Source organism: Prunus dulcis, chromosome 3 (assembly GCF_902201215.1).
Source record: "Prunus dulcis chromosome 3, ALMONDv2, whole genome shotgun sequence".
NCBI classification, from domain to species: domain Eukaryota; kingdom Viridiplantae; phylum Streptophyta; class Magnoliopsida; order Rosales; family Rosaceae; genus Prunus; species Prunus dulcis.
The window spans coordinates 14,275,666-14,290,854 of record NC_047652.1 but is presented as its reverse complement, the minus strand read 5'-3'; positions in this window follow the sequence as shown (position 1 = coordinate 14,290,854).

The window sequence follows — 15,189 nt, the reverse complement described above, 5'->3', positions numbered from 1 at the left end:
TGTAATATCAACTTTTCAGATATTTTAGGAAAGTTCGTTAGCATCGTTTTAACTAAAAGATTTACCTTTTGAAGGGAAAAAAAAGGACAAATTAAATTGCAAGCGTATGTCAACGGGTCCAACCAAATGAAAAATGGATATTGATTTGCATACCGGTGGTCTCAAGTTCGAACCCCCGTGGCACCTTATTAAAGTGCGAGAAACCCCTCCCCTTATAGTTTTAGACTATCACTTGTATTTAAAAAAATATCGCATGTGCATAATAAGACCCAAAAATACATGGCCATGCGTCTACTTTCAATAATTTTTTCACTAACTTTTCTTATGCGGATCCAAAAGTGTTCACATCAATAACAACCTCACAATAAAATGAGAAGTGCTAATCAAACGAGAAGTACTAACTAAGATCAAAGTTCAAACAAATAAAATGCGACCAACTTTGGTTATAGAATAGAGCATTATATTAGATTAGTATAAGAGGGAAGGAATATAAATTTGTTTCCCACTTTTGGAGACTCGTACAAGATTCAAGATGCATCTTGATTTTTGAGAACTCACACTAGATACTGATTCTGATTCGTCGCTTAAGTTGATTTTTGAGACAATTAATTGTCTCCACTAAATAATAGAGACTATGCAGCCATTCTTTTGAAATCAGTACTAGTATTCTAGTTTGGGGTTGCTATTGCTTATTGGGTACAACTTTGGTACTTAGTCCTTCAATATTTTCAAATAAACAAATACATTATCAGCCAAGCCATATTGAATTCTTCGAAGACACCCGCTATATTGAATTCTTCCAAGCCGTGGTGTCTTGGGATGGTCTGATATTTGAAATGGTGTCTTATAACATCAGTCCCCAATTGCATATTGTTGATGTCAAAAATGATCCGACACTTTTGGGTCCAACTTAGTGATGATGTCACTTTCGGTCCTGCATGATCTTTGGCAGAGCGGTTGATCTGCAAGACAAAGAATGCGTGTGGTACCAACCAAAGGCTCTCCGATGCTTAGATTAGAATAAGTACTGAGTGAATAGTGATCTGCACAAAGTAATGGCAAAATTGCCAAATGTCGAAGTTACCTTCTTTTTGGGACTTGTGCCCCCTTTTTATTGACATTGGAAGGTGTGCATCTTGAGTGGAATTTCGATGTGGGACTCTGGACATAATCTAAGGAGGTGTCACGTGTACTTGTGAGAAATACCTGACAAAACGAGTCTTTTGCCAAGATCGGCAATCTTGGGTGCCGAGGGCTCTCCCCTGTCGATGGTGCTTTGTGGGGTGCAATTAATTGCTAGTTTTAGCAGGTCATCTTCGTGAGTCCCTTTTTCCACGTGTCGTCTTCTGATTGATTCGTCAAATATGGTGTAAACACATATGAATACTAGTTTTAAAATGAGTGTTGCTAAACGAACCCTAAAATTAACTAAGTACACTCTATAATCTAAGTACACCCTAATATTTAAATCAAAATATAAAATTAACTAAGTACATCTTATTTAACTACCAAAAATAGCATCGGTACACCCTAATATACCAATTCATCTCTCCAGTATAAGTTTTTTCACTGCCCCATTTTCTTTTTCTTGGCCTCCCTCTATATTGACAGTTGACTGAACCTAATGCAAAACATGTATCAGTGTTCACAATTTGAAGATTCTTCTGCTTTTGAATTGCTAGCAATACCAGGAAAACATCTAAACAGTAACTAAAGATCGACATTAATTCCCCAATTAAAAAGCTTTATCAGTATGAAACAATCAAAGATCATTCAAGTGAATCAAGTCCACTACCCAGAAATCCATCACTGAAAATGAACAAGTTGAATGGACAAAATCCTGAGCATGCATTTAGTAACCTGCTAAACAAAAAATGAACAAAAATCCTGAACTCCCTTGAAGCCATGACAACCCGAGAACACCCAACATATACGATTTACATAAAAAAAATGTAAAATAAAAAAGAGAAAAAAAAATTAAAAACCAAACTTTAGTCCATCCCTCATTCTGATATGAACTTGAAGTTGTATTGGAAATACAGAAGGGACCCTATAAACTTGGAAACTATCCTAAAGAAGATTCCTGATGATTTCTAGGAGATGTAATAACTTGATTTCCGGTGATTTTTAATAACTAATGATTTGGTAAATCGTAGCTTTCGAAGAATACAAAAAAATTATGAAATAGATGGTTCTAGTTATTTGATTAGGGTTGAATATGGTTAATAGGGTGTACTTAATAAAATTACATTCGTTTCACAATTCAATATACCCTTTTTGGTCATTTTCTATTAAGGTAAATTAGTAATTCAATAACTAATTTGACAATTGGGTGTACTCAGTTAATTTTAGGATTCGTTTAGCAGTACTCGTTAAAATTCATTATTAAAATATTGATTCCTTTCCTATCCAATAATGCCGAATTTTGATTTTGATTTCTTTTGGGAGGATGTGGAATCACTTTCACTACTAATAAAATCCTCAAACAAATATATTCAACAATTCCTCCTTTTGTACCAGAAATAGTAATCAATATTTCTGCAGATTAATTTTTTGAGACGATCACCAACTGGACTGCTAAGAAAATAAATTCATGTACAGGGGTGACAGCCTGGAGCAAACACAAACTCTTCTCGCTGGCCTTCTGGAACCCTCTATCCTCTCTATAAACTCTTCTGGTTTATGCACATTAAAAAACTCTTACACTTTGTGTGGGGATTCATTAGGGATTTTAGCTTCTATTGATTAAGGAGACGGTAATTGGGATGTGTAGAGTAGCTCCAGGAATCCTAGATGAAGATGAAGACGATACTGATAAAGAACCTGACGTTCTCAAGCATCAATCGAATTGGCGATTCACCAGAATCAGGTATCTTTAACCTAAACGGCCCTCTCAGCATTTCGTCACTTGTATACCTTTCTTGAATCTGTGCTTTTAGGGTTTGGTTCATTTCTATTTATTTTTTTATTTTCAATTGTCTGGTAAAGTAGATAGACCTGATGATATTGTATAACTTGATCTGATTAACAAAAATCTCGAAAATGTTTTAGACAGTGTGTGACATTTAAATTAATGTTTTACAAAACATGCCAGGTATCTTGTTTTGTTGGGGCTCAAGTTTCTGGACTTTAAAACTCATATGCTTATGCTTGAAAGTCCAAAAATATCTTAATTAGCGCGGCTATTGGATGAATTTTGGTTTCAAAATTGTTTAAAATTCTACAAATACCTTTAGAATTAATAGTACATAGAGCTACATGTAAGTTAGGAGTAGTCCAAGGCCATCTCGGGCCCTTTTTTTTTTTTTTTTTTCCCTTGTTTGCTTTTTTCCTAAACAATGAGTGGGGATGGCTACCTGTGTGAAAGGCATTTTCGGCTTCATACTTGGTTGTGTACCATTCCACAACACTTTAACCTATATAGAGAAATAAGGGATGAGTCAAATTTTTGCAGTATAACACAAAATTAAGGGGCTGGGAATAATTTATTTATAAAAAAAAAAAAAAGAACAATTTAAACCAAAATTTAAAGAATTAATTCAAAATAATATTCAAATGGAATCATTTCACATTTATTAAACTTTACTTGAAAAATTAAATGATTAACCAAAAAAAGAACTTCAAAGGTACAGAAAAAATTCAAAAGAAATCCACACACGCACAAGCAGATACAGAAGGAATAACTCCAAAAACCTAACCATTCACAAAGCAAAAAAAAAAAAAAAAAAAAAAAAAAAAAACAGAAAAGACTTGGCCTGCCCATTGTTTTCATGGACGGAATTGGTAGCCCATTGTTTCTCGAAACCGTTCCAAAACCTCTTTCCTACCTATAAATTTATCCAAACTTGAGTTTGTTTCTGCATAAACAAAAACTGTTCAGCCCTTGCTTGCGAGTGACTTGGTAATTAGGATGTGTAGGGTAGCTTCAGAAATCCTAGGTGCTGAAGATTAAGAGGAAAGCGATGCTGATGATGAACCCGACGGTTTTCATAAATCGAATGTGTCATTCACCAGAGGTATATACACTTATATATAGATAAACACTGGACGCCCTTTTAAGCATTTCACCACTTCATCCCTTTCTTCAATCTGTGCTTTTTGTCCCAATCAAGCTGGCGTTGTTAGAGGCTGACTTTCAATGTTGGGACTGCTGAGAGTATTTGTCCTTAATTATATTGAAAAGTTAAGGGATACAGTATGAGTACAAGGAGTTGGGTTATTACTCCTCATTACTAATTAGTTTTAGAGTGAAATCTCAACTCAACTTCCTTTATAGTATTAGAGCAGAAACAATAATCAACCCCTTTTTTGTCAATAATATTATACTAATTTTCATATGTCATGACAAATTTGGATTAATATGACTAATTTGGCAGAAGAAGGATGCCTATTTGTCTTGTTAAAGTAATCTTAAAATAATATACACCCAGTTGACATCATCTTTTTGTAACCAATTGTATTCCAAATCTAAAGCAAAAGGTTGCTGTTTGTACAAGAATTTGCACTTGTTGGCTGAATTCTTTATTCTAGCTAAGATACATGGTTTAGAGGCCAAATCATGAAATATACAATTTTGCCCAACGTTATACAGAGGTTGGAGACCATTTCTAGTAAGGAAAATTGGTGTGAGACGTGTGTGACAAGGGCATCATGGTGTGCATGCAAATTTTTTATATTCTTTTTGTAAGAAAGAATATTAAAATTAAGGAAAGATGAGGATTTTGGAGGAAGCACATGAAGTGTTACGCCAAAGGAGAAGGTAAAGTGTAGAAAAGGCAAGTGGAGGATGATAAAAGAATGATTAAACAAAGGGAAAAGAGGGAAAGAGATGGAAATAAGAAAATACATGATGTGATAATTTATGTCATCATTGTATATTAACAAATGAAATAAAGCATGCAAGTGGTTACAAGTTCAAAAATTTGTCCAATTTATGGCCAAAACATTCTCTCCCTTCACAACTTTTTGACTAAACTCAGTAACATTCACGACTATTTCATCTAAAAACAGGCTGGACATGTACTATTTGATGTCCACGAGGCAGAATAGTCAAGAGGTTGGGGACCAACGGTAAATCGCAGTTCTGCATGGGCTCAAAGGTCTTTTACCTATCCCAATCAATTTCAAAAGTCATGGCTGAGAGTCATTTAAGGATATCAATTGACAAGGAGCCAAAAATATACATTTGGTTGTTAATTTTTATCATATTTCGGCATTGAGGAGGAGTAATCGAAGCTGGAAGGGGTTTTCTTTATCACCACTTATCTGTTAGTGGCGAGTGGAGAATGCTTTCTAATTGTTATTCTTCAAATATCTAATGACCATCATCATATTTCCCTATCTATTGCAATTTGAGTAAAAAGGAAGAAGAGATAAAAGGTGGGAGACCATCCACAAATATTGACAATGCGTGTGAGAATGAAAAGTTGGTGGAGAAGAGTTAACCAAAGAATGCAATAAACAAATATTATTTCATCAAAGTGATGAAGCAATGTTTGTACAATTGCTTTTGCATGAGCCGAAAGTTACATGCAATCATCCAATCAATAGATGATTTTTGCTCACCACTTTAATTCGATTGGGGTTCGTCAACGACGTCGTGACTGGATCCGTCAGAGAAGAACCATCGGGAGACCCTATTTGACCAAATTCAAAGCGTCAACGAACAACTGGCATTCAACTTGGTCTTATTGGAGTCGAAGCAAGCGGGGGGTTGTTCTTGAGAAGGAAAAGGAAGAGCCTAAGCCTTGCCGGCTTAGCAAAAAGAGAGATAGTGTCGGTCGTACTCGATGATCATGTGGTCGAGGTCCTTGTCGTTGGTAACGGAGATGAAGGCGTCGAGATCTTCGCCAGGGACCTGGTACTTAAAGCAGACGACAATGTTCAAGGTGTCACAGAATAAGGCAACTTGGAAGCGAAAGCGGAGAGCTTGATGTTGCGATCTACGATGCTGATTTTGGTGTCGTCGCTGACGTATACGAGCTGGTGGCCGTACAGGCAAGGCTGGTTGGGGTGGGTCTCGTCGAGAAGGGGGGAGAGAAGGATAAATTTTTTTTTTTTTAATGTTATTTGATTATTATTTTACTTTATCTTTTAATTTTAAATACTTAAAATATTAAAAATTATAGAGTTAACTATGGTTATAAGTATGGACAATTGTCAAGTTATAAGAAAGGTGGTGATGATACACATTGGGTTAAAGTGGTGAGCAAAAATGTTCCCCCCAAGAGGAGGAAGAAAATAAGAATTAAAACACTATCAGTGATAAGGAGTGAACAGACAAGAAGTAGTATTATCTTTTGGTTTCTTTATTATAAAAGAATATGGGTGTGCATCATCCAAGTGTAGAAATAATGATAGCTGATGCACCAAAATATCAAGAAGGCAGCATATATAGGATTGGCGTGCGATTCCTTGAAGATAGTAGCTGTCAATTTTGGTTGCCTTCAAACCTCTATAAATATAGAAGGCTCCTAACGAACAAACAGAACCCCGAACCAAATAAAAACTACTCAATCAAACTGATCAAGTTCAATGATTTAAACAAATCATTCAAGCCAACGAATACAGAAAGCTAGTAAAGGTGCCAAGGACCTCCAAAGCTATCCTTCAGATTTTGCTCAGAATTCTAGCTCATGATTCCAAACATTTTTGGCTCAAACCTGAAGAAAGCTCTGCTAATACACAGTCATTGGTATCGATTGCTAGCTAAAATTCCAGTTAGTTAAAGGTACTGCCGGTTCAGGAAAATCCTGTCCAATCACAAAAAGTCCAATCCAGCCTTAAAAAATGAACATCTCTGCAATGGTGTTTCAGGCAGAAATTGAAGTCCAATATTCTGATGCTTTTCCAGACTTGGCAGCTCCTTTGATGTATTATATTTCAAGCAATTCTGCTTGAACTTGTTTGTTTTATTTTCAAGTACTTGTATTTTCCTTTACTTACTAGTTTTATTTAGATAAATTGTGAAGTCATCATCAGTCTGAGGCATAGAAAAGGACTTCCTTGGGAGGTTTCCCCACCTCAAATCACAATCGTTTGTTTAAAGTTAAATACTTGAGGCGCAAATATATTACATCTTTTAAGCTTATTAGGGTTTTAACCGCTAACATTAGCACGCTCACATAAAAAAAAGTTGATATAAAGACCATTAATGGTTAAAAGAACACTTAGATGAGTATGTAGTGCTATATGTAAGTTAGGAGTAAAGGGCAGGCCTGAGTTTTTTAAGGCCCATAACGAAAGGCATAACCTTTATAGACACAATAATTTCTCAAAAAAAAAAAATAATAATAAAGAACTTTTAATGGCTAAGATTGGATGCAGACTCAATCAATACACATTGGAAAAAAAAAAAAATTCATTTCAGAACATTTTAAATATTTTTATTTTGTCTCTCCTCCCTGCTAACTCTACATTCTCCTTTTGTTTTCAACTCTGCTCTACATCTTTCATCACTCTCAAGGCCACCCACCTGAAAACTATTCTTTTATGGCAATGGATAAATGAGAACAAAAGGCCAGCAATCATAAAGAAAATCATACCTGAAAACTAAGGCCAAGAAACCTCAAGAATAAAAAAGAAAATGGATTACATGAGAAATATATTAATCCCTTTATTTTTTTTTTAATTTAGAGATTTCAATCCCAGTATGTTATTTATTCAGGCTATCTCCGTTAGTCCTACAATAAATGTGCAGTAAGCTGACCTTTTTTTTTCGCATAAAAGAACTGACTTATTAAATAAAATATGTGGGTGTCGTAAAGTCAAGAATGTGGAGCCCAAAATGATAGAGCCCACTACCAAATTGATTGAAGAAGAACAATGGTGAAGCTTGTTTGCCAACATCCACGTGAAGCCAAAGAAATATGAGTAAGCAGCCACAAAATTCTGCCTACAAATAAGAGTTCTCCCTTCCTTCGACACACACACGATCTGAAAAGTAATGAGAGCCCAGAGAGGAAAGAAAGAGGGTGAGTGAGTGGAGAGATAAAGAGAGCAGAGAGATTCTCCAAAGAGAGAAAAGTCAGTGAGCCACATATATTGTAAACACTAAAATTGTAGCTTTATTATTTTACATAGTGGAAAAATTACTGCTGCTGCTCTAAGAGGACGTAGGCAACGCCGAACCTCGTTAACTATTGTGTCTTATTTACTTTACGCGCTACTCATATTATAGCATATCCCGTTCATTTTACAACACGTTATGAACACGAATTCGCTTTTAAAATACCAGCTGAACTCTCTGATGAACCCCATCTGCTTCAATACCTTTCTTTCTCAAATTTCTAGCAATCAACCTCTCAACTGTGGCAGAGAGTATAGCCCTCTCTAAAACATGTCTACGAACATGTAAGAAAAGGGCAAAGAAAACACAATCTAGATAAACACCACCCACCGCCTCCAAAGAGAGATTTACCAGGGATGGGATGGAACTGTGGTCTGCTTAAGGAGATGTTAATTGAAAGGGCTATACAAGGAAAAAGAATTCTTGGTGTTTATCTGAGAGATAAGTCATCTACTCTTCTTTATCCTGATTTTTTATGTAATATTATATAATCATATTGATCATAAAAAGCAAGTAAAGGTGTACAGGAGGAGCTTGTGCAGGTTCATGTTCATCCACTTTGTTTACGAAATTATAACTCGAGGGAGCAGACAAACGTGAATGCAGACTATCACTAAGGTTTGTCTCTACTTTTCATTTCCTCTAGTGTTGAGAGGAACCCACGAAAAGAAAAAGGTATCAAGTTGACAGCCCATGTATATATAATATTAATATGAAAAGTTGATGGTAATATAATATACTATATTTATTTGCTTTTCTATTACTAACCACTAATAAAAATGGACCTTTAGTAATATTAAACATATTATCAGTGGGAGGCCGTTAGTAATACTAACACATATCTTATTTTATTCGATGGTGGTTTTATCCCTGCATTTATTTTATTTACTGTATGGCGTATGTTTATTACCCATACAACAATATTTATTTAAAAGCATGATGCGGATTTATCGTCCACACCACTACCTTTACTTTTATTTAACGTCCATACAGCAAGCAATTTAATTTATGAATTTATTTTACCGCTCATTTACCTTTATTTAAAGTATGGTGTGAGTTTATCGTCCATACTAGCAATTTATTTTATGAATTAATTGTGTGGTATGATGAGTTTTATAGCATATAGAGATCATGACCAGAAGTTCCTTGATCCTCATCATACAATTACATCAGGACCTGAAGATCCTTAATGATGATAATGATATAAGAGCTGGCAGTCTCTCTGGTACTATATTTGTAAACAAGAGATCAGACCTAAAGATCCTTGATCCTTGATATGTAAATAAGGACCTGGAGTTCCTCGATGATGTAACAGTACCGTATCGGTTAATAGTGTCGTACACATGAATAGTAACTGTACTAGCAAATGTACTGTATGCATGAATAGACACGTATTCATGACCTGATGAATAGTATCGTATACATGAATAGTGACGTATACATAAATATTAACCATTTTGACTATATACAAAAAGGAACCTGCAATTCCTTAAACTCATGGATGAGAAATTAAATAAGATGCCAAAAGTTCCTGAAAACATAGACAATTATGTAAGGGTATGAAATCCCGAAATATGTCCTGGGAATTATAAAAATGTCCATACCATGAGAATATGTGATTTTGGCCTGAAGTTCAAAATCTAACAATGTTGAGAACCTGAAATTCCAACAATTAAATGGACAACCCTTGAGGTATTATTGCAAATTGTGGTACACCACATATTTCTTTGGCATAATGAATTTAATACAGTTCGATTCTTTTATAATCGACACCTCAAGGAAGAAATATATTTTGTGAATTCGGTTGTTAAGAATACACCGTGAAATGGATAATATCAGGATAAACCTCAAAGGATGAATTGAAGATCCCCATATATTTTGTCATATTATATGATCTAGGCCGGAAGCCCATGGATCCCAATATATGAAAAGTCCTAAACCTAAAGTTTTGGGTATATAGTAGTTAATGCTCTTCACTACTATGTTGCAATATTATCATGACTTTTCCTCAATTCATATTTCATGCCTATTTGAAAAAGGCAAATCAATTTTGAGGTCGTGTTTAGCCCGGGCCAGAAGTTCCAAACTCACATGCGTTGAAATATGTAATTTGAGAGATTTGTTGTGGTTATTTGAACCTATAAAGCACAAGGTTCCAAACCATCATTTTGAAAAGACGTGAAAATCATAGGTGCAAGTTTAAGAATTTGCCCAATTATTATAACAGGAAAGGAGCATATAACAGATAGATTCTCTTCACCTGGAAGGAGGGAGCAGGCTTTGTAAAATCTATAAAATTCCATTATGTTCTAGAAGCATCTGAAGGAAGAGAACGGTGTCTCTTAAGCTTAGCCATGAGCCTCTCGTGGTCTCCCAGAATCTTTTCATTGGAAATCTACAACATGTCAAGCCTTGTCTGCGTATCAATGGAGTATGAACTCACCAATTTCAACAAGGAATTATTTTCCTCTTTAAGTTTTTCAACCTCTTGTTGAGACTCATTAAGCATTCTTTGAAGAGACGAATTTTCAGTGTTTAACTCCTGAATTTCGTTTGCTCTGGCATGTAATCAATAAGCCATGTTAGAAACAGAAGTAGCATTCTGAATGCTAAAAGCCATTGAGTCATCAATAGCCTATTTGTCAGATCTTCCTGTTAACAGTATTTCATCCATAGGAGTAAGGAAATTCCTACCTGCTATGACAGCAGTTGTATCATTCATCATCACATAATCATTAACCGTGAGATGACGATTTTCGGATACAAAGGATGGACGCCAGACTTTGGCGTCACGGGTTGTTTTGGGGGCAACATTTAAATCGAAATTCTTTGAGGGAGAAGAAGAGGAAGCCATTTTAAGAAGGTTTCGAGGAAAGTCTTAGAAAAACTAAATTTTCAGGAAATGAAAGGAAGTTTAGTTGAAATGCAGTTATTCCAATCAGGCCTTACAGAGGCAATATCTATAGACGAAAATGTGGCAAAGTTTACCGGTCGGATCCCCATATTCTCTTTTTCTTTTTTCATATTTTAAAACTTCACGCGGCCTCCATTAATGTCTATTGGCACTTTAACGGTTTCAAATATTATTTTCGTCAAAGCCGATCTTGCTTTGCAGATTTCACGAAGTTACTTTTTCAAAAGCATCTCGAGCACCTCACAATTTTCTATAGTTAATTTGATATTCACCGGATCTACCTACTCCTCTAATTTGTGTATAAATATGTTACTAACGAAATTTTCTTTGTAGATTACATCTAGTTTTCTCTATATCTAGTAATGCAATATCCACTTGTTTTTTCTATCAGTGGGCACTTGACGTGCTTGAGAAGCGAGACTATCTCTGATCATCAATTAAGGAAGCGAGGCTATTCCTGATCACTTTTCAGCGATGTCAGGGAACTGTAAGACAGACAAGAACGACCACATCACCCTAATCTCCTGAAGTTCTCCTAGACTAAGGGAGAATGAGTTGCCTGTTTCCTCACCAATTTCCTTCCCTGATTGCTTACCGATCTTGCAATCAATATCACAATTCTTTGTATCTTTTCTTTCTTTTTATAACTCTCTGTTCATAAGGGATTTTGTTTCTTTAGAATGAACATTTGAAGAACAAATCCATGTAGTGAACCTAACACTAAGGGTTATCTTTTTTTTTTTTTTTTTTACAGAGACAGAAGAATTGTGATGTTTGCTCCTGCAGGATATAACTAGATCATCAAGCGTTACTTATATTTGTTGGGCTGATACGAGCTCCAATGATACTTGAGCAAAGTTTCTCCCACCAAAAGATGTAAGCAATACTTGTGTTATTTCATGCTTGTACTCTTATTGTACGACATCCTTAAAGGTAACTAAATGGGGAGATAAGGCCATTCCAGAAGAACGTCATGTAAAAGACTATTCTAGAAGAATGACTTGCATTATAGATCATTCCATAAGAACGACTTATATTGTGACCATTCCAGAAGAATGGCTTGTATTTATGTATCCATGAATTATTAATGCAAATTTCACAGATTGCAAGTTCGATACATTGATAAAACACTACATAGATTAAAGTCCCATAAGAACAGAACATGAGTGTAGCAGTGATCAATATGATGCACGTTTGTTGCATAGCAAATGATATGGATTGAAGTCCTGGAAGGACAATCCGTTAACATGTCAATATTAATACGGTGCACGCCTAATGCGTGGCAAATTATATGGTTTAAAGTCCCAGAAGGACAATTCATTGACATATGTGTGTTAATCTGTGGTGCCTGGACCATGACAGATATATGGGTTCTAAATGTTCCAAGTCCTTAAATGGAGATTATCTACGCCCTATTATAAAATAACGCTCCATTGGAGGTTATGATCCACATTCTCACATAATTCATCTTACAAGAGATGTTTATCTGGAAAGAGACAATAAATGCCCCCTTGAGTGGCTTGGGTACCCAAAAGCAAAGAAATGCTTATAATTGATACATGCGCATGCACATGAGAATGGTGGGATAATGAATTGATGAATGACAATTTTTTGTAGCTACTCAAATCATCAATGGGCTGTGTTGATTGGAACCACGTTATATTATTAAATGTCGACAATATCATTGGCTAAAAAAAAATAAAAAAAATGGAAAGAGACAATTCCATTACATATGAGAATGAACGTGAAGGAACAAACTCATAGTACGAACCCCCAAAAGATGTTGACCCTAAAAGTTATACTTGGGTGTTCGGAATAAAGAGGAATACACTCACTTTGTATGACACAATGTTTCTGATAGAACCACCAAGGAATGTTGAGGTTCTCCATGTTTACAGATACAATCATGCCTTCTTATTGCACATCTACGGAGACCAACATGTTGTTTTTAAGGGTTATTAAATGCACGGAGCATATCTCCAGAAGCAATTCCCTAAAGATGTACAAGCAGAACAAATAGCTGGATATAAAGCTATATAATGTGTCATGAAGTGTAATCCTTAAATAAAATCCCTGAAGGATTGAAATTGCATAAAGCAAGTCTTTGAAGGACATGTGCCTGAAGCACAAATTTTGTACCCAATACTAATATGTATAAATTGCCTCAGTGAGTACCTAAATTATGATATGGTTGCAACACATTACAACTCCTGAAGAGTTGATAATTGATCAGAACTCCTAAAGAGTTAATACTTGATTAAAACTCCTGAAGAGTTCAAGAAATATTTGTCATGGCCTGAAGATTGAGTATTATGCCAACGAGATTCTTGCTTATACTAAGAAAGTATTGAAGCATTTTTATGTGGATTATCCGTTGGGCACTTAAATGATTTTCCGGAAGTATACTGGAACGAACATTGTATTTTCCAAATAAAGCTCAGCTCTATCACCACCACTTTGGGATAATGTGAGGCATATTTGATGCTCTGCTTAACACCATATACGGGCATATTCTTTTCAAGTGAACTTACAAATAGCCTAGGTTTTGTTGGATATGTGGACTCTGAAAATTTATCTGATTTATATAGAGATAGCTTACTGGAAATATATTTACTGACTCAGCTACGTGGATTGTTGATGGCTACATCCTCCACTCACTCCGAAAGATTTTTGCTCCCTAAAGATAGTCATGAAGATATCATGGGAAGATATTCATCAGGGGGAACATCTAGAAGTATGCTACACTGATTACTGTAATCTTCTTCATTCCATCAGTTTTCTACCTCACTGGGTTTTCTCCAAGCAAGCCTTTAATGATGCAACCGACATATCATTTGTGGTCTCCAAGGAAAGTGTTGTAAAGTCAAGAATGTAGAGCCCAAAATGATAGAGCCCACTACCTAATGGGTGATGTTGTTGTTGGCTGGTTTTGTAGAGGTATACAAAAATTAATCTGCAATTTGGGGTTTATTGCGATTTCATTTGAATTAAAATCAATCTGGAATTTGGGGTTTATATAGGGTTTAATTTGAATTGAATTATTATGCAATTTGGGGTATAATTAGGGTTTAATTTGGGGTATAATTAATATGTTTGGTAGCTGAGAAAAGGTATGGAAAGAAAATATATATTTTTATATATTTTTTATCTAAATTTTTCTGTCTGGTTGCTGAGAATTTGGTGATGCAACAAAAATTGTAATTCTTCTTGTGTTTGGTCATTTTTTGGACGTTTTCAAGTTGCCAATCTCTCTCTCTCTCTCTCTCTCTCTCTCTCTCTCTCTCTCTCTTAAACCAGCCCGAACTCAAATTCTATAGATTGTAATTAAAATATCTCATTCGATATGCATATGGTGGATTATAAATGTGTCATGATTATATTCAGTTCCTCACCAATAAGGTTGAGTCTTAGAAAAACTAATGAAGATGATTAAGCCAATGACGTTAGTTTTTTTTGGTCAAAGTCAATGACGTTAGTTAAGTTTAGTTAATCAATTAAACCAGACATAATTAAGAAATTAAGTAATCAAACATATGATGTAAGGTTACGCCTTAAAATACAATTAGGGATTTTAGGCCTATTGAGCTTGTGACTTTAGTTTGGTGATAACTTAATTTCAACAGGCCCAATAGGCCCATTGACTAGGCATGGCTGGCCACAGTACGAGGCATATTGGATTTCACTTGTTTTAAGCACTATTTAAAGAACCTTATGTCTCTCTTCCTATTCGGCGTTTCAGCATTTGAGATTTTAGGCTGAGAAGCAACACTCCTATTCTCACCTAGTAAAAAATGGCTCCCTCACGGAAGATCACTATGAATGTGTGTGTGTGTGTGTGGTGTGTTCCTTATGCATTATCACGGAAGATACTTCTTTTTGTGATTGCTGCTGCTGCATTTTACTCAGGCTTGTTTATTCAAAGATGCATGGATGAGGATTCTACTATAAGAACTTATCCTGACATTGGTGAACATGCATTTGGGAAGAAGGGAAGAACTCTGGAAAATTAGGTCTTGATAAAAAGGTTGCAACTGACAGAGAAGAGGGTTCAGATCTGAGGAGAAAATGGGTGGTGTGGTGTTGGCGATGAAGACAAACACCTGTTTCTTTCTTTTGCCATTGGACGATGAAGAAAATGGGTGGTGTGGGTTTTTTGCCCTATTTTTTAAATTGATTTTTTTAAAAAAAAATTATATGAATATTTTAT